Source organism: Lepisosteus oculatus, chromosome 7 (genome assembly GCF_040954835.1).
Source record: "Lepisosteus oculatus isolate fLepOcu1 chromosome 7, fLepOcu1.hap2, whole genome shotgun sequence".
Taxonomy (NCBI): domain Eukaryota; kingdom Metazoa; phylum Chordata; class Actinopteri; order Semionotiformes; family Lepisosteidae; genus Lepisosteus; species Lepisosteus oculatus.
In genome coordinates this window covers 42,724,920-42,746,903 of record NC_090702.1, presented here as the reverse complement: position 1 = coordinate 42,746,903, position 21,984 = coordinate 42,724,920, and the positions used below count along the sequence as shown (strand labels likewise).

The 21,984-nt window shown below is 32.8% G+C and overlaps 1 long non-coding RNA gene across 1 annotated transcript; it reads left to right on the top strand.

Annotated features, from left to right (window-relative positions):
- The first annotated feature begins 1,012 nt into the window (after nucleotides 1-1,012).
- LOC107078004 (uncharacterized) lies at nucleotides 1,013-17,431 on the top strand. The gene is made up of 3 exons (XR_001478982.2): nucleotides 1,013-1,082; nucleotides 10,681-10,752; nucleotides 16,680-17,431. It is a non-coding gene; the product is annotated as an uncharacterized lncRNA (long non-coding RNA).
- The last annotated feature ends 4,553 nt before the right edge of the window (nucleotides 17,432-21,984 follow it).

Below are 21,984 nucleotides of genomic sequence, written 5' to 3'. Positions count from 1 at the left end.
AAACATATAGTAGCTTCTCTATAGTGACAGTAGTTCAACCAAGCAAACAGTTGTATGATATATTATTTAATTTTTTCCTTGTTTTTCCATATTTCCTTATTATTAGGAACCTTAAATAGTTCTTAATTAGCATCTGAGATTCAACTGACAGCTTTCTTTAAAATCCATTCAATGAAAGCAGCACTGGAAACTATTGGTTATATGTTTCTGTATGCACCTGCAAACTCTTTCACAGTAATTCAGTGTAATTCTTAGACAACTGTTGTTTTTTTTTTCAAGAAAATAAGAAAGATGTGGGAACAGCATTTCTTAAACCTGAAACTTTTAATCATAAGAAAATTGAAAAATGGGTATCACTTTCTTAGAATTTTTTATGTCAATCTTTCAATATGACTTTTTCAGATTTATTCAAGGTGTCTTTCCTATTTTGAAGGTCTTTAGATCCAATTTTAACAGCAAGTACAATTTTATTCTCAGAACAGAAGGGAGGTCTCACTGTATTTGCATGTCAACCAGTTAATGTCTTTGTGAGTAACTTTGTGCTGTGTTTAAGCTCAAGTACATGTTCATCTGAAAAATATGCAGTCTCTTTTGATCAGTTTCCTGATGATCTTGCAACACTCTCAGAACACCTTTCAAGCTTCCTGATAACACTTACAATGTGATATTTCTGGTGATTAATCTCAGAGGTTCTTTCTGCTCTTTTCTAAGAATTATTTATAAAGTTTTAATGCTATAATACTGTTCCTAATTTCAGAAATTCCTCCCACACACATGAATAAGTCTTAAACATATCTGTGTCTTTTTTTATTTTTAAATGTATAGGCTATAATACTGTTATATACTTTCTTGGAATTAAAAAAAACAAAATATGCTTGACCTATATCAGAGTTAGTTGTCAGCAAGGATGTGAAAATCAAAATGTAGATAGCGCGTTGTTAAGCGCCCAGGATACAAGACATTATCTTCAGATAATGCCAGCTCTTTATTAGTTAAGAGAAGCTAGTTGTCTTGTACAGGGTTTAATGTGAGGATCTTTAAGAGTTACATGGCTGTCATTCATATAAATAAAAAATTCAAAGGTAAGGACTGGAATCACTTTTTTTGTCACATAACGTTTCCAAATCTTAATATCTAATCAATCTAATTGTTTTCAACGTTAGTTTTAAATGACAAAAATGTTTATAAACATGTCTTTGTTTATATGTTTATAAAATGTTTATAAACAAGCTTGAAGTTTTGCATTTTACAATAGCATGGTATTAAATGTATGTGATATTAGGCTGTGAACATACTTTTACTTATCTTCTAAGGGAAATTACGTTTTGAAAACAAAATTCTGAAGATTTTCTTAGTAGTAGGCACTTAATGAAAATAATCATGGAAGCTCTTGGTTATCCATGCACTTTTTAAATGTTATAGATCTGATTTTGGTTTGTGTGCAATTATGAGCAGGAAGTTACTGTTGACCTATTTAACCCATGTAGTTGATGAGGTGGCATAAACTATGGATAGAAATGCTGAGTTTTATAATGCTCTCTAATGCCTCCCTGTCATCTTCAATGGGGATTCATGAATTTGTGAGGTCATTTATCATTTCAGAACCATATGCCATATATGCAAACAGGAAGATAAGCTTGTGAATTTTAGAAAAGCAAATAAAGTCGGTCTCAATTAAGCTTTGTTGAAAGTTTATGCATTTATTTATTCATTATCTCTGCAAAGCAATTTTCCATATTAATTACAGTGACAGGAGGAAGGTAATAAACACAACAGCTAAACAGGAACTTGTTTTATGCAGAAGTACATGGTGTTTAAGGCACCCCAGACCATCTCTTGTAAAGCAATATAAATGTTGTTTTTTTATATATCTGCCGACAAGTATTAATATTTCTCTATTATAGGTTTTAGAGTAAACCAAGTTTTGTTTGAGCTGAAAGCGTTTGTTAACAGTTTTAGTACGTTTTTCCATTACGTATTTCCTTAGATCTCTTTTGGATTCTGGCATAAAAACGAAATAAAAAGGATGTTCTTTAATGATAATTTGACTCTAGTATCTGGCTTTTCCCCATTCCCAAATATCTACAAATATCTAAAAAGAAATCTACATTTCTATGTTTCCTTTGTTATGCAAATTTCGCGTAACAGAATATGAGTGCTTTTCGATTAACCTCAAAATGTCGACTAAACTTTCCCGAACGGTAATGTGTAGTGCCTAATAATTTCCTTCCATACATACCAATTGTGAGTGGAAAACCAACTCTTCATCAGAAAAAAAATCAGTTTTGTGCAGGGAAATATTTACTGTACATATGGCATTCGGGATTGCAAATTATGATGCCTCTAATTAGTAGCTGCTTCCATTTCAAGCACTAAAGAAAATGGCCGATTTAACATGGTCTTTCTATACACATTCACATATGCATACATTATATGTAGTGTATACACTATATATTAATATTTGTTTTCTGAAAAAAATCAATTTCAATCTGTAATTAAGGGGTAATTTGTATAATAGTAGCTGAAGATTAAATTCCCCCCCTATCCATGACAAAGTGCTTCTCAATTGGCTGTTTAAAGTTTAGGTTTCCTTGCATGTCTGTAGTATTTGTCGTCAAGATGTTGTTGAAATGAAAAAGGGAGCAGTGATGAAATCAGACCATTCTTCCTTTCATCAAACATCTGTTGTTTCTTGATAGAATAACACAATTACTTTGCTTCTTTAACAAATCTTTAACTTTATTTCATTTTCACTTTTAACGATTATATTGGATTAGTACGTTTGCAAAACCAATTGAACCGTGTTTTCCGAAGGTGTATGGGCAATTGGAAATAATTTCCAGTTGTGGCAAAAAGTTGCTATTGCTGACTTAATATAAACCGCAAGTAACTGAACATTTTCGCAAGTGAAACTTGGAAAAAAGCCAGGCAATAAGCCCTTTGAACCTTTGCAAGTATACATTGTCAGCTTTACAAACAGGAAAACTTAAAAGACACCAAAAAGTCATGCATTTTTCTAATTGCAGATGGAAGTATGGTTTGGAGAAAGACAGGCTGCAAACACCTCTGACAACATAAAGCACAGATCCATCATCTCTGCTTTATGCTGTATTGTAATACTTTTTCAACTGCATTTCAACACACTTAATGTTTTAATCTTCAACATCATAAGCATCAGAATATACAACAACAAAAACATGTTTGCACTTTGACATGCAGTGGTTAACTGAAGACATGAATAGAAGAAAACTGATTACAAACAAGACAAGCTATTTCAGCAAGAGTAGCAGTTGGTACAACTTATTGTTTCACAGGATATGTTATTCTTTTTCTAAAGGAGCATATTGCATTTATATTTGTCTTATGGTCTCCCTGTTTTAAGTTTTTATGACCTATGAATCCCAGTTCACTGGCAGTTCTACTAATCTCTTAGAAACTATAGTTATAAACTATAACTGCCACTTTGGAAATTCTGAGCATGTTAAAGTTAAAAAACAACTACATTGGTACAGAAATAATGTAAATAGAAACATGTAGTGATGCACATTGAATTAGTTTATTTTAATATACATGATTCAGAGTAAATTTAAAAAGTCTACTCTATCTTAAATACTACTGAAGCTGGTCATTTCAGCCAAGCATACTCAATAAAACAATAATATTAACACAGGCTTCTCAAACAGCTAATGGGCACACATTTTATAATTCAGTATCAGGGAAAGTGCAATTTTTTGCAGTCTGCCAAACATAAATGGTTATCTTGCCAAACCTAAAGATACCACTCTTTTTGTGGCACAAGGTTGTAAACACATTTTGAACTTTTTTCAATGTTTTTAAGATACAATCATTGTGACTCAAATTTTATTGACGCTTGTTTAATTTTGAAACTTTGAAAATATTTCCAGTTTTTGGCATGACCCGTTGTCTTTGAGATGTGTTTATATTTCTTAAGTACTCTCTATTACTCCCACATATTAGGTTTGCCCTAATGCATGTTGCTCCTACGATGTGCCTTTGGGCGATAGGAAAGAATTAGATGAGCGATTGAAAAAATAAAGTTTCTCTTTGGCTTTAACAGATTAACTATTACCCCAAAATTATCTTCAATATTGAATCTCACAAATATAACCATTTGTAATCATTATGTGCAGTCTTACTCTCAACAGTGCACATTTCCTTCTAGGAACGTTTTACCAATAGACAAAATGTTAAGTGCTCGTATAGAATTTGGAGAGACATTGTTTTTGATACATTATTTTAAGCTAAAAAAGATACAGTGCCATATGCCAATGTTCTCAGGATTTTTGTCTTATAACAATATTGTAATTATATTAAAAATAGGATTAATACAAATTATCACACTGTTTGACATATAAAAAATGCTCATTTAAGCTTTCATCAAATGATGGCATTCAGTTTCTTGGATATAAATTTTATTTGTAGATTACAATTTTGTGAATCATATTTTTATCTACCATGTTTTTTACGCATTGTTTAAAAATGGTATACAACCATTTCTCAATGATAATTGCCTTGGTGTAAACAATATAGGGATGTTCGACAAAGGGTCAAAAAGGAACGAGACATTTTCACAGACAAAATATTATTGTATCTTAGAACGTCACCTCCTAACATTTCAAGGGCATCCTTCAAACCCTTTAAAAAAAACATTTAATCTGACCTAAATGCTTGAATTTTAAACAAATTTTATCAAAACATTAAAATAGTCTCAATTTTCAGTATTCATTTCACTATAGAATTTATTCTCGTCATATATTTTATTGTACTATATATTGTTTTATTTTCTGTTCATACTGTATACTGCACTATACAGTTTGTTGTCTCAATTAATTTAATGTGTACTGTATATTTGTGGTGTAAACACTGTGTATCATACATAAATACGATTTGTTAAATTATAAGAACTATTGCATTCATTTGTAGTTAAGTAGTAAATACTTAGCTACCTAGCTTCAGAATGTTAGCAATCTTAGCATTTTATGACACTGATGTATTATGTAGAAACTCATAAAATAGTTGCTTTATATATGAACCTTTTATTTTTTGTATAACCTGCTATTTAATTATTGTCAAAAGCATCTCAGAGTCCACATACTCCTAATTCCGTGCAGGAGAGAGAAGCTAGCAGTGCTTGTTCGCATTCTAGTAATTGTAGGTTAGCGTTTGAATGTTCATCTAAAGCTGCCTTTATGCTTCTTTCAAATGTCCACATTATTTCTTCTGTACCTGTACCTATTGTGGTACTGTAGTTACAGAAGTAAAAAAGACACAAATCACAAAAGTAAACTGGGCTTTTTGTTCTTCTTGTCCCACAAAACAAACTGGACATAAAAAGGCATATTTTCAATTATATTTTATTAACTGAACAAAAATACAGTTTTAATAAATCTATGTCATTAGTTTATGCCATATATTGTACAGCTTTAGCAATAAGAAAATGTTATTGTACAAATTTGTTTTCAAGTTCACACCAACTTTAGAGTTTATTTGAAATACTGCAAAGTTGTGTGCAGGAAAATGCATTTTGTGTCAAATGGATTTCTGTTAAAAAGATTCCACCATCTTCTACCATAGTCCTCACATGGGACATACAGTAGGAAAGTTTACAAACTTTGCCAATTGGCCCATCTATTTTGTTTGTTTGCTGGTAGTATCTCTTCCAGGTGTTTCTTGAAAAACATTAGTATTATCAGCTTTAACAACATAGCTGAGTCACTTATTCCAGACACCCTTAAAGAAGTACCTCCTGCTGTCAGTTTCACGCATACAGTAGTTTCCACTGGTGTCCTCTGGTTTGTGTTTCACTGTTGACCCTGAACAAGGTCTTAGGGTTGAGTTTGTCAATGCCTTTGAAGATTCTGAATACTTTAATCGGGTATTCTTGTCATCTTCTCAGTTTGACACTACACTAGTAAACATACCGATACAGTTCTGACTCTAGTTCCCCTCCATGTGCACTGATGGTTTGTATTGTAACTCCATTATTATTATTGCCAGCAGTGTAGATTCTTATTAATTCAAATAATTTGTCATTTGTTAGATTTGTGCATGTTTTAATGGTCCTCCACATAACCTTTTTAATTCTATAACTCACATATAGTGAGTACTGGTTCTGAAAATATTATGCAACTATTATATTTTGAATGAAATTTTTGCGAAGTAAAACAGCATACATAAAATTTATGTGATAAAAATATGAATTACATAAATAACTTTCAGATGTGTTCACTAAGGTCAAAATTCCAAGTATTTATTGTTGTTTTCAATATTACATCTTAAGGAACACCGACATCATCCCTGGCCCAACACTTTAAAAAAATATTATGACATACAGTAAAAGCACATGTGCTCAAGATTTTACTCAGATGATGGACGACTTAATCATTAATGTCAAAGTGATTATTGTGGTACTCCTTGTCGATTTTGAAGATTACAGTTTGAACTGATAAAAAATAGTGTGTAAGGTATTTCTGAATGGCTGTTTTAATATTAAATTACAAAACAGTGCACAGATAACCCAAAATATAATTTTGACAAATTTTAATTTTTTAGTTCAGAGGACATTTTTTCTATAGGAAAAAATCTGGCCTATGATACAGAAGTGAATGTGGCACAATTATATAGAAATTACTAATATCATTACCAATCATTATAACGGAGATTACCTCAGTATGTAGGGTGTCATCTTAAATGGTCCAACAACACTCTAAGCTTAGCAGTAACAGCAGTCTACAAATTTCAAACCATTGCAGAGTCACTTGGGAAGTTATTTTACAGTTATGCCACAAAATAACATCAGTTCCAATACAAGGATGTTTTTTGTAGTTATTATTTATCTTCCTGAACTTTTTAGAAAATGCATGACACTGTGATAGCATATAGACTTCAAGTAACTACTGTTATTTAAAAAAAATATTCAGCTACAACACTGATTGCTGAGGATTAAATCTACACATGTGACTTGTTGCCTACTTTTTGAGCAGATACTGTGTAATATGATATTTAGAAAATAGTTATAACATGGCAATAAACTGCTTATTAGTATTTCTCAATTGTGTTGCATTCTGTTCTATAACTGGCTATCCCTGACTAGGAGAATATTTCATAGTTTATTTTCTTATGAAGCGACCTAATTGATCTGCTTTCAAACACATTACTGATTGTATCCCACAAGTCTAAGTGTTCATTCACAAGGAATGACAACGCCCCAGAATCGAAGCGTAACAAACTATTGTTGAGTGAATATTTGGCTTAACCCGCTTGGCTGAGGGCCGACCTCCTGCCTGTAGGACGAGGAGGCCAGGACCTCACCGCAAGGCAACCAAGGGGCAGCTGCAGAGGTGGAGGTGGGATGCAAAAGTCACACGCGAGGGAGAGAGATATCGCATTTGGTATTTATAGTGTTCGGTGTTGGAAGGTGATTGCTAATCGCTGACGGCTGGGAATGATTGAGTGTGGTTGTTGTCATCCCTCCCGAACTTTAGTTAAATAAACTCCATTTGTTTTTCTTCTAGCTTTAATATATGTATAAAATACAGTGCGTATATACACATATACAAAATGCAGTTTTAAACTCTTGTTATATGGAGACTGAGCGTAATTGTCAACATTTGTATTATTTTAATAGGAGAAAATACTAATCATTTCCTTATAACTGCGATTTAAACTGAATAAAACACAGTTGCTTAGACTCATATTCATTCAGTTTCTTAGGTAATTCACTTGTTAACTCTATTTCCTTGTCTTTTCAGAAGTTTGTTCTTCCTTTAAAAAAGTGAAGTGCAGAAAATAAAATGGTTTACAAAATCTTTGGGGGCTCACATTTTCTCTCAAATATTTATGTTATTTTTTTTCATTAGTTTTCATCTGCTGCTTCATACATAACCTATTCATAAACGGCATGCAATGCATTACTTTTCATATCTTGGTCAAAGCATAATAATATCTATGTATAGAGTATATATATATATTAGTATTTGACATGCCAAAATGCAATTGATTTTAAATGAATACTTTGATAAGTATTCTGCTCCGATACTACTATAAAAGATGATAATTATGTGATCACTTCAACGAGAACAAATTTATTTAAAAAAAATGAACATCATTTTTTAAGTTTGCAGATAAGTGCATAAAAAGCTAAGTGGTTTTGTTAATGGAATATATAGATAATGATCATTGTAGATGAAGAGAAGTGATTGATTGTGGTCAGAGATGTGCATTTGGTAGTGCAGTAAGCTCAAACATCATTTTGCAAAATTGAAAGTTTTTTGCAGCAAAATGTTTAACTCTTTACATTCTTAACTTTATTTAAAATGCCAACACCCTTTGTTGCAATGTGCTTTCTAGATGTTATGGTTGAGGTCAGCTATGTTATTATTTTCCTATAGCTAATATCCTTACTTTTTAATGTCAGAACTATTAAAGTCATATCTGCAACAGAAATGTCAACTAATTCATTTTTCCCATTTGGGAAATCACTAAGAACAATGCTCTTGGGCAGACATGCTATAGAAAAGGCCTAAACTATACAAAAGGCAAGTTTTTATAGGCAATGACAGTCCTTATCACATTTGGTGGATGTTTTATAGTACATATTTTTATTTGTAGTCTTGGCATCTGTAACAGATGAAAGGAATCAGTGTCACAGCTGTAGACTTACATTGTTCCAAAACTCAAAGGTGTTGTTTACATATTTACTGGTGAGACCACACTGTTCCCCTGCAGTTGGCTACATATGACTTTAATAAAAATGTGTATAGCCTGCCCATCTTGTGACCATTCCTGCTTTTTCTGTTTCACTTAACTTTAAGTTTGGCAGCTTAAGGATTTTAAACAGCAGGATCATATTATACAGCCCTTATACAGTATGTGCCCTGATGGGAGAATAAAAACAACAACTGTCACTGCAATATACTAGGTTTTGTATAGGTCTAGAAACAGTATTTAATAATATAATACTTAGTAACTTATCTACTACCTTTTAAACCTTTTAAATTATAAGCTTTGCCATCCACATTTTCAAATATTTCAGATGTATTTAACCAGATCATACTTGCCTATTAAAAGTAAAATCCCTCTCCTCAGATTAGAAATTCACAGCTCTGTTTGGAGCCTGTACTCATTCTGTCTAATCACTCTACTGAGCATGTGCACAAGTTCAAAGTATCGGGAACTGCGTGCTGCAGACACACTATCTGGCACAGAGACAGTGATGAACTCACTTTTGGGGGAAAATCTTGTTAACTGGTGGCAAAAAATGAACAATTAGCCCATAAAAATACACAATTCTGAGTATGAAACAGTGATACATACTGAAAAGCCATTGCCCTAACCACTTGAGAATTCATAGAAAACAGTTTCCTAGTTTTGTGTACTTACAAGACCTGGTCTTACTCATCACAGAATACCAGTGTGGTTCTACAATGTTACAGTTACAGCAATAATGCATTTAGTGGTTATTGAAAATGACCTCTGTACATTCCCAGTACATCAGATGTGATGTCATACTTTGTTTTCTGATTTAAAGTAGTATATTCAAAGGTCAGCATTGCTTTCAAAATCTTTGTTACCTTAGCATTTTGTATAACAAAAAAAGTCTGACCTAAATCTGAAAACTGCAATTAAAAATAAAATAGATTAATACATTAAAGAGCTTCATTTGTGTTTAGTTTCCGCAAGCCCTTATCACAGAAAATTGGAAGCAATATTCCTACACATCTTGGTAAGAAAAAAAGAGAAAAGGAAGTTGGGGGAAGATACATCTTTATCGTGGAAAGAAACACACGCACAGTCTATTATGTGCTGGATGTGGTCTACTTTTGAAATTTGAAATTTTGCCAAAAGTGTTCTCTGAGAAATGTGTGTATTTGTTAGTTTACCAAAGATGTAGAGTATACAGTACCACCTAAAAGAGAGGGGAAATTAATGTTTGACTTTTTAAGAATAAATTTGACACAATGTACAGTAATACAGCATAAAAAGGAAATACAAACTTTAATCCAAGGAAATGTGAAAGAAGATTGATACTTGCAGAAATTGCAGAAATAGGTTCCTTAAGCCATGATGTCCATGACTTTGGCTAGTAGATATGTAATAATTGTACAATGGAAATATCTATTTTTTCATAAATCATGTTATAAATATATAGCTAAAATTACATTTTAAATATTTTGTGCTGACAAATTTCATGGAGGCAGAAGTTAAATGGACCTCAATTAAAAAGTTCAGGTTGACTGACATAACTATATTAAGCTTTGTACTGTATGTACAGTAAGAGGAACTTTTACCTCAGAATGTGTAGCTCAAATCACATGCTTAGCTGCAGTGATATACAGTTTGCGCAGGTTTTATCAACCTATAGTTGACTACCTTTTTCTTCAGATTTTTGTTTTTTCAGTGGTAAATAAAAAAAAAACAGAATCCACAATTAATTATAAAATACAAATAAATGCTAAATCTATTTGAGTTCATTGTTAGACATATTTAATTGTTCACAATATTAAAAATTGCATGTCTAAACGACATTAAAATAGTGATATCATATTAAATGGTGCATGGGTACTGGTTTCACAGACCATGTTTTGTCAGTTTTGTTCAATATACTGTAGATTAGTTTCACCATACTAAGCCCTTCCAACACTGAATGTAATCTTTCAGACTCTAAAACTGATGCACGAGTATGTCAAGTTAACAGAAAGAAGTGACTCTACAGTTTCTACTGCATGTACTGTAAGTATGTTGAACAGCATTGTTTTTTTACAATTATCCTACTTGTTCAAAGTAGATAAACGTTTTAGCTAAAAATGTGAAGACAAAAAAGAAAAAAAAATGTTTAATAAGATGTTGAAGTTAAGTGTTTACTTATTGACATTATTTTTGGATTTCGTTATTAAGGTATATGCTCCTATCATTTTTTTTAGTTTTTTAGTTTTATTTTTAAATTTTCATCTTCACGTCATCAAAGTGTGTGTTATGATTATGATGTGCTAATTCATTAAAAAAAGCATTCCATTATTTTTCTAATGCAATTAGTGGCTTCATTACAAGTGATTGTTATTACAAAACAGACGTTTATTGATAAACAGCATAGCTAATGGGCTGTTAGTTAAAATCTACATCTCTATCTTTATAGAAATAAAATATGTATAATCTAAACATTAAAAGAATGTAATATCATTTTTCAGATTCTGAACCTAATATATATTGAATGCTGTTTCTCTGTTTTCAGCTTATAATAATAATAAACTTTATTTTATATAGCATCGTTAAAGGTGGCTTCTCAAAGCGCTTTACAGAATGACAGCAACAATAAATAAAAAGAATACACAAGATAAAACACAATTACAATACACAGAGGAGGCCATGGATAGTGGTACTAAGTATAGTAGGAGCAGAGGGGTAAAGAATGGAACCAGTCAAGTAATGGCTCTTCTAAAGAAGAAGGTTTCGAGTCTGGATTTGAAGGAGTGTAGAGAAGGTGACTCTCTGATATCCTTGGGGAGAGCGTTCCAGAGCTTGGGGGCATAACAGGAGAAGGCCCTGTCACCCATAGAATGCAGACAGGCTTGGAGGACAGTTAGTAGACTAGAATTAGAAGAGCACAGGTTGCAAGGTGTTGTAGTTTCAACAATTTAATTTTTTTAAATGGCCTTGAGAATATAACTTAATGTTGGTTGCATTTGCTTCACTTTGAAAACACACTGACCTGAATTTTCCACTTCCGCTCTTAAGTTCACGTTACATGATAAAACATACAGAACTAGAAAGTAGAAAGGAAGAGCGAAGTCTGTAGTCCTTCCGATTGTCAATGTAAAATATTTAAATTCCTATTACTACTTAGGAGATCTTGTTAAGTATGCATCAGATTCCAAAATTATTTTCAGCACTAGTTACCAATAAATCTTAGATATTGATGAATAAATAAGAGTAGTTATCAGCTACTGTAAAAAACATATGAATTTAAAGTCAGGAATACTTTTTTAAGGATTTGTTTCAAAAAACAGTTAATTGTGCAAATGATAGATAACTACAGGCATTCAGAAGATCCTGCTTATTCAGTACATGGATTTACTGTGCTGTTTTTTCCGAGTATCAACAACACCAGCAAGATCTAAAGCATTTTGCTTTGCACAGATAGGAGAGTGTACAAGTTTGACCAGGAATAAATGTCCATCATAAATATCATTGTTAGACTACAGCATAAACTTTGTACCTTAAAAAGTATTTTTTTAAAAAGACTTCTGTACATGCAGGCGGGTGCTCCACCAAGTATCATATTTTCCTTTTTGTTTACTTCCAAATGTTTTTCATTTATTTTGATTTGGATAATCTGAAAAGTTAATTCTACTAATTTTCTGAATTTATCAATAAAATTGAACATCTGAGAAATTCCCCCTTTTAAAGTTTTATTATTGAATAACCAATATTGGAAATAGAAGATTGTTTATAATTATATATGTTAAGAGTTTCATGTTAATTCATGCGAGTCTTATTATTCCCATTTTAACATTTTAATAATGTGAGCTAATTTTGAAAGATGCATAAATACACAAATACGAATATCTAAAAACTAGACCTATTTGTTTCTCTGGCAAGAGACATTTTAACACTTTATATCACTTCTGCTATGGCTTACGCTGTCAGTGAGCACCTGTGCAGAATTTCCAGAGAGACTTGATGGGATTAATACTAATAGCGTGATATGAATGTTTAAGAAGATTTCTCTCCCTAAGAAGAAAATATGTAATCTCACAATGTTACTCATACTCATATGCAACCAAACATCAAGGCATAAACAATGTGTCTTTTTGGACGTAAACTAAGTGAAGGGGTAATGTAAGCCATAGTGCAGGTGATACAGAGTGCCTTTTTGATGTTTCTGAGTAGAGTCACACTTCATTTTTATTCTTGAGACACTTGTATTTGCAAATACATGTATGTAAATCCTTCAAACCTGTGAGTGTAAAAACAGGATATATATGGAAAGGCAGTAAAAATACAACTAATAATTAATATAGCCGATAGCATTTGTTGTGTTTTAAATGCCTTTGAGTACATAAGAATATATAAAAATGGACATATTACATACGTTTCTGTAAATGGTAAATCTCTGACATAAAATGGTAACTAACTTCATTGGTTGTGGCATTTGGATTGATGGAAATTGTTTATGAATGTAGTGCTGAATAAATAACCCCATCATAAAATATATGTAAGAAATCCATTATAACTAACTATCAATAATCTAAAGGCTGTGAATGTAGCATCTAACTAGAGCCTATCCCTGAAGGAGTGGCTAAAATGTCAGAGTACCAACATGCACTCACACACAAGGGTGTTTTACTTACTGATTAATTTGACTTTCAGCTTTATCCAAAGCAACTTACATGTACACCCATTTTAACAACTGGGTATTTAACTGGATTCAGATAAAATACCTTGATCATAGGTACAGTATTAGTCTGTTATGTGGGATTTTGAAGTTACATCCTTGTAGTTGCAAATTCTGAACCCTAACCACTACTCCACACAGCTGCAAGTTTAGAGACACTTATTACCTTAACCAGTATGTCTTTGCAAAGAAAACCAGGAACGGAAACCAGAGAAAAACCTGCACTCGCAGGGGGAAGATGCACACTACAAACAGATGGTGCACCAGTTGAAAATCAGCAGCCCAGCAGCCATGAAATGTGACACAGTAATGCTAACTGCCATGCCACCATGGTGCCCTCCACTATAGCCAAATAAGAAAAGTGCTGTACAAGAATGACTGCCTCTAAAAACAAATATGATATACCATGATGTTCTGTTCAGGAATTTATCCATATATCTCCATATTTTCTAAAGAAATGTATTTTTCATCTTGTTTCATCATTTTAATATCACATTACATAAGAGCGCCAATTACTGATGTTATTTTGATGGCTTCTTTAGTTATCAACACTAGAGTCTGTCTTTGACTTCCTCAGTTCTTTTGTACTTTTTGAAAAAGGAAAAAAATGTAACCTTTTAAACTAAAAACAGCATGTTCTAGATATGCCCCGAATGTTAATGCCTGACCATAGCAATATAGAAACATCTAACACTTCTACCAATCTAAACAATACACTAAATTGTGAATCTATACGGAATACAAAATATTAAAAGGGACACAATGAACTTTCTGAGGGAATGCACATCACACCAATATATTTCACCTTGAAGGAATATGCAAATGATAATAATAATAATAATAATAATAATAATAATATAATAATAATGTTTCTTTATTAGCCCTATACAATTTCTTGCATTAGGGATTCGTCTTTTCGCATACCCCATCTTTTCTCCATGGAGACACAGACAGGGAGAGAAGCTTGGGGTCAGAGCGCAGGGTCTGCCATTGTACGGCGCCCCTGGAGCAGTTAGGGTTAAGGGCCTTGCTCAGGGGCCCAACGGAGTATGATTCCTCTGCCGGCCACGGGATTTGAACCGACAACCTTCCAGTCACAGGCGCAGATCCTTAGCCACAGAGCCAAATGATTAGCAGAAATATATTTTACAATTTATAAGAATTCATAAACAGTATTTTTATCTATAAACACTACTACACTTTTGATTTAGGGATATTTGGATCAACAAGTGGAACCATTAACAAAACTTCTTATCTCTTCATTCGCTTGCAACACATGCTAGATGTATTTCATAGTAATAGTTCTTACATGCAATAAACATTGATGATCTACTCATTTGCTATTCCAAAAACTGGCTGAAAAGCTTCAACTAGCACAGGTTAAGTGAATACTTAATAAAGCAAAAGCACAAATATATATTTTTGTATACATGGGGCAAATGTATAAAGGGGGACTGTTACATTGAAAAATGTCTTCAAAGAAAAAGAACGGACTGAAGTGTGGAACTCAAATTGGCATGAATTATGTATAAGATCTATTCCTCTTATAATAGTTTATACTGTACTGTATATTGCTTGCAAGCACTCAGTTCATATGTACTGTATGTTGTATCAAAATGTTGAAACGTTAAAATGCTTCACTTTTAATATAGTACTTTTCTTCCAATAAGTATATCCATATACTTAGTATACTGTATGTAGTATTAACTATCTCCTTTTCCTATGACAGCTGATACACCACAGAAATGTATGACATGTAGTACAACTCAAGAATGCAGCATGCAATATGGATCCTAAAGATGTTGGATTGCGGTTATCGCAGATCAAGAAGTACAATACTTGTTTGCTAAACGAGTAATCAGTACAAGCATTTTTAAAAAGCATATTATAACTAAATCTGATAACCCTGAAACCAGACAATTTGCTTACTACATAGTTTAATATTCTTGTATGTACAGAGAAAAATATCTTTTTTATCTTATATCATACTCGTTATTAATAAAATGCTTAGACAGATGGTTTAAGCATGCACATTCCTTTATCTTATTTTGTGAACCCAATCACAGATAAATCACACAAAAAATATATTAAAAAAGATATACATTATCATTTTATAAACACACAACAGTGTCAAACACCAGTTAATCTTTCCATATAACACAGTAATTTGAAAATGAAAAAAATATGTTACCTTAATTAATAACACTTAATATGGATTACTAATAGATTTTGGATTATTTTTTCATATATTTTTCTGGTAAGTTGCAGTGAAGTTGTAACATCCAATATATGACTGGAACATATTTAATAATGCAATATATAAGCTTTGAACAATTATCTGTAAAGACAATCACTAGTGAGATAATACAACCACAGTACATGAATGGCAAAAAATCCAGATAAGCAGCTTTTGAACCCATAACACCTACTGTAAGTCTACACTAATTTCCCATAGACCCTGAAAATGATTCAGATTGAGGTTTTACTGAATTCCATGCACTTGTATTATTTTTTGTATGGCTATGTCTCCAATTAGTGGGTTAAGAGGTAGAGATTGACTTTTGTTAAATCATAATGTTAAATCATTTGGCCAGTGCACGAACCAGCATGTCACCCGTATTTTAGTTTTGAGTTGCCATCCAATGCTATCATCCTTGGGTTTTCAGTTGTGATTCAGCATCAGTTGATCAGTAGACATTATAATGTCAGCAATTTCACAATGCAATTTACTTATTTTCTGAAATGTATGAATAAATGATAGTTTTTTTTTACATTTTCGGTTTTAATTTCCTAAAAATAAATGTCTTAAAAATAGGTTAAAATCACAGAATCCCGGGCTTTGTCTTGACATTTGTTTTTTAATCCTGCAGAATAAACTGAACATGCATTTATAACTTCCTATTGGTTGTTGTTTTTTTTTGCAAAGGTGGGGGGGTGCAGAAAAAAATGAAAGTGCCTGGTTATTAATGCTGTCAAATCGTGATGAAAGATTCATTTCATTTTATTTTTTATACATTTTCCAATTGTAAAACACAGAACATAAATGGGACAATTGTATAAAGTTGCTCTACCTAGGCTACAAACTTTTTTCTGTAATTGAAATAATAATGTACTGTATATGACTGGTGACTCAAGTGAGGATCACACTGTGGTGTGGTGCAGTTCAGTACTGTATCACTACAGAAAGAGAAATAAAGCATTTTGTGTGTGTTTTTTGTTGATATTGAAGCATCCACTAATGGGAATATCCAATATTTTTGTTTAGGTATTTGTATGTGTTGTCAGGATGCGTTCTTTCCGGACCCTGTGCAGACGACACAATCCAGGGTAGAGTGAGGAAACACTGGGAAAAGGCATGCAGGAGACGGGAATGAAAACAGGGGGCGTGTCCATGGAGTGCTGGTGGTCGGGGGAGGTGTGGCTGAGGCAAACAATCCAAGGATGAGTCAAAAGGGAAATCCAAACCCAAAGTCCAAGGCCAGGCGATCCTTCCAAGACAAACGATTAAAAAAACAGAACCGGGTCTGGACCAGCAAGGGAAATGGGAATGGGAACAGAAACTAACAGCTTAACGGGACCAGGCGCATCCAGGTCCCGGGCTGCGGGATCCAATGCAGAGCCCGGAATAGTGTCAGCATCTGGCTTTTAAGGGGGAACTGAAAAGGGGCTGGAACAGGGAGCAGGTGTGGGAGATAAATAACAAACAAGGAAGGGCTGGAGCGCCCTTAAGAGGAGGGGTTTGCGATCGTGACATGTATGTAATTTACATACATAAACCCTCAAACCTGAAGAAGCTCCACAGCTGAAACATTGTGTTTTCTTTCTTATCTTTTCAGCATAGAATAAACCCATTACCTGTTCATTTACCTACAGAGTATATCTTTTTCTTCACACAAAACAGGTTAACAGTAAACTTAATAAATGCCCATAACATCACAACCCCTTCCTGCAACTAGGATTGTAGAATACATAGTATTTAGAAAAGAATGGGGTTAAACATTTCATTTTTTCGGCGTTAACTGTTCATTCTCATTAACTTCTTGGCAGGTATGGTTTCCAGTTCCATTACAGATATTATGTATAAGATCTTACCCAGCATGTCTTTGGAATGTGGGAGGAAACTAGAGCATTTAGATTTAAGAAGACATTAGTGTTTAGCTAATTGGTGAAAGATAATTATTAGTACATAAGGACAGTCACCAGATAAGGGTCCCACATCTTTTGAAACATACCATATCAGATCTGAGAACTATAATTAGAATTTCAATATTCATATCTTTTTGCAGACAATTTTTTTAAAGTTTTACCCAACATAGCTGCATGGTGTTATTCTAAACGTGATGTTACTGGCAATTCTAAAATAAAAGTAAAAAACACCAACAGAAAAAAAAAAACTCTTTCAGTGAAATGAATGTCTGGACAATACACAGCCATGGAATAAAGTCAGCACTACCAAATAGCCAAAAGAAAACTATTATATTTCTTCTTTGCTTAAATGGATATGGTTATTTCATTAATTGAAATTAAAGTATATAATATTGTTGCATCATTGTTGCTATACCTGCTTTAGTACTACAGTGCACTTTTAAATTCTCAGGAGTTTTAAATCAGTTGATCAAATAACTTAACTTAGATAAGATGTACAGTAAGGCTAGATATAGTATAAGAGTGTTGTGTGTACTATAGCAGGATTACATCTGCTTTTATACAAGGTTTGAAAAGCAATCGGGTATACCATAAAGTTTATATAACGCATTTATTTCAAGCTGTTATTAAACATCACTGATGCATAAAGATATAAACAGTTATGTATACTGAACTGGAGCTGAGAAGCTACAGCCTCGTTATTTTTTTATTTCTCAAAGGCACACAAGTCATGCAAATATATCTGACCACAGTTCTTTTTCTTAAGGCTATGGTTTGCAAAGCGTACACTTTGGTATACAGCATATAGGTATAAGAAACAGGGACGTCATGTCTATCTAGTTTACCACACAAACAACAATAGGTCATAAACTATTCCCTCCTCATTGTTTCAGCAAGCTGTCTACAAACCACAAGAAGAGATTTAGATGGAACCTGACCTTGAATATACACGTATTAATTTACTGACAACATGAAGCCATGAAGAGCATTTCTTCTTTCTTTGTACTGTTTCACTAATGTTCTTGTACAACTGAAAAATGCTGTAGTTTCCTCTGTAAAATCTAATCTCAACTGTTGTAATAGGGATCCTTGACCTCCAAATAAAGACATAGTAACCCAAATAAAATAGTTAAATCTGTGAATAAAGCTATGTTGGTCACCTCTATAAATGACAGGGTTTAGGGCTCAAAGAAAAAAAAATGGACTGGCCATTCTTTTTAAATGTGAAGGGAAGCTGAAAAGGTACTGCCAGCATAATTATGCTCTAACGGATTGTGAATTGGGGAGATGAAATCAAGATATGCTGCTACAATTCTATGACAATATAGATTGCACACTGCTGTGATCACTAACCATGGGGATTGTTTTGTGAAAAGAAAAGTCGGCATTGAAAAAAAAGAAAAATATGCCCCCTAATGTATTTTTTATAGTTTTAATATGAGTTCACACAAATGATTAGTTTATGCACTGTTCAATTTCTGAATGTGTACATTTGAAAGATTTTCCAGAAGACCACAAACTGCTGTCTTTGTTAGTCACCAAAATATTAAACAGAAACTTTTGTATAATTCATACTGGCTCCACAAAGCACATTAGGTCACACTACTTTGATTTAGTGATTAAGGAACGGACTGGGGATCATCCCTTTACTTTAGGATCAAGGACGAATCAGGCTATCTGAGCCAGTATCATTTGGATTCAGATAACTGTGACTGGAAAAAACAAAAAATAAAACAAACATTATACGTCTTGTGCTGCACATGCTATTTTTTAACAGAACTGGTTTGTATTCTGACAGGCAAGGCATTCTTCAGGCATTTAGTGTTATTAGCATTTTTCATTTCTTTTACAATTGTTGCATTAGCAGACATTTTTCAGTTAAATATTTAAGATAATAAGAATAACAGATATGTCTCAGATAACACATTGGATTTACCTGGCTTTCTTGCTTCATGCACATGGTGGTGAAAAGTAGTTTCGTTTTGAAAAGTAATTTTTCTATTGAGTAAAACATCACTTTCTAAAAACAAGTCATCTAAGATAGCTTTTGAAATTGACAATTGGTGAGATTGGTCAAACAAATATGTCCCGGAGTCCTGATGTTAAATAAATTGATCAGGGCAGACATACCACATTAACAGATTAAATGATTGCTTTGAGAGGAGGTCTCTGAATAAACAGAACTGACATAATGTGTATTAATGAGAGTTAAGACAGGGCACAAGTGCTTTCAGTCACATTGTATTCAAAGCATTCATTTTCTTTTGTGTCTTACCTTATTGTTTTACAAAAAGAAGACAACTGTTTATTGTCTTTAGATTGATATGACTGTGCCTGTTAAAACAAGTTAAAGTTTCTTAATTTGTATTTCTTAAAGAAATAACTAAATGTATATACTATTAACACTTACTTATTTTCATATAAATGTCTGTATAATAACTCATTTCATGATTTGCCCTCTTTGACTTCTAGAACAAAATGTCATTACAAAAATAAGGCACATCGAAACCTTTGCAAGTTTTCACCAGGATGTGATTCAACCACAGTTTCTTACAAACTGTTCACAGGGCTTGTTAATTGAATTCAATTTATCAATGAGGTAACAGACGTGAAGAAATGTTTATCTTGAAAGGAATTAAAATGAAACACAAAGAGAAAGACACTATCAAAATATGCTAGCTGTGGACGAAAAAAGGAACAAAAACAAAAAATTCTGCAGGAAGTTGCTATTGTTTTCAACCATTCACGTTGCATTTAGATCTTCTTTTATTTTTGATCTGAATTTTTGAAAGTGCATACCTTAAAGGTTATGGCATCAACTGCTGGTTCCTGTAAATCGAAATGTATGCAATTGTAACTCTCCAGATCAGTTTGCTTTTCTGCCTGAATATTAAGAATAATTTCATTTATTTATTCAGACATACAGTACCCACATGTATGTAAACTGAAAACTGTAGCAATAAAAAGAAAAAAAAATCTCACCTTCTTTTATCTTTATAATCACATATAGTTTACTTATTAATTAGAAATAAGATGGAATCTTTAGTTTAATACTGTATTATATTTTTTTTTCATAAAAAATAAATTGTGTTTATTCTTTTTTGTTTCACTTACAGTCTGCCGACTCACTTCTTTCAACTTAAAGAAACCTCAAATAATCATCTTCGCTGGCTCAAAAAGAAAAGATGTTTGTTTAAAGTGCAAGTTGAGTCCTGTATTTTAACATCACTGTTTTGACAAAGGGTCACCTAATTGGGTGGCTGTGAAATGTGGTGATTCATAACTGTTAGAAATAGGTAGACCATGCCAGGGTTTTCTCATCTTTAAGAGAAACAGTAACTCACTTGACTTGTCAGCTGACTGCACTGATTGGAGCGGTGAGATTCTTCTAAGAGAAAAAGTGGACACTGCAGTGTGCCACCAGCTGAATGACTCTGACAGATGGGCTTGTCAGAGGAGCATGTCAGCCAGGCCTCATTCTGTCCATGTGGTACAGGTGTCATGGCTGTAATTTAAGTCTTTGTAGAAATCTGCAATTCAAATCAAAGTTTATTTATGAAATGCACAACAATACAGAATGCAGCAGTAGTTGCTGGCAATTAAATGTATTTTCTACGAGCTCACCGGGGGGGGGAATGATCACAAAATTTACAAAAGTTAAAAAAGGTTACATAATAATACATAACTACTGGGTATCTCTGTACATTTTAAAACTTTAAGTTTTGGATTACTTAAAAAGATACAAAAGCACATCTCAGTGACAGAACAGTAATAGATTTGCTTGCTGGGGATCAGTCATGTCAAATGAATACTGCTACAAGTAAGTCTTACTACTACAAGTACTGTAAGTGCCCTAAAGTGGAAACATAAATTCTGACATTTGTAAATCATCCATAAATGTTGGAAAACTAGAACTAGAACTAGAACTAGAACATAAAAACAGGATTGCCAATAAAATATTTTAGTGCGATTAAAAAAATCTTCATCAGGGAAAGGAAAAAAGAAACATTGTAATAATGTGCCCTTAACAATGTTGAACTCATGGGAATTCTTCAAGAATCATCATAAAAGCTCTTAGGCTTATCATTGTTCTAAAGGATTGAATTTTTGTTTGTGTAGTAAGCAGGTGTTTCTATTACATTCTAATACATATACAATTATATAGGAAACTAATCATGATCGCAGTATAGGTGTATTGTTACTGTCTTTGATATATTAGTCCTATGGTTATTACAACCTTATGAAGAGTTAAGTTATTAAAGTACATTAAAAATATTAAAATGTCTTTAAAGGTAAGATTTTGGTAGCTTTGTTACATGTCTTATAACTGATACATACTGTAGAAATTATACAGAATGCCTAAGTTCTTTATAAAAAGAAAAGCACAATCTGCAGAACGCTACCAAAAACACATTTTATAAGAT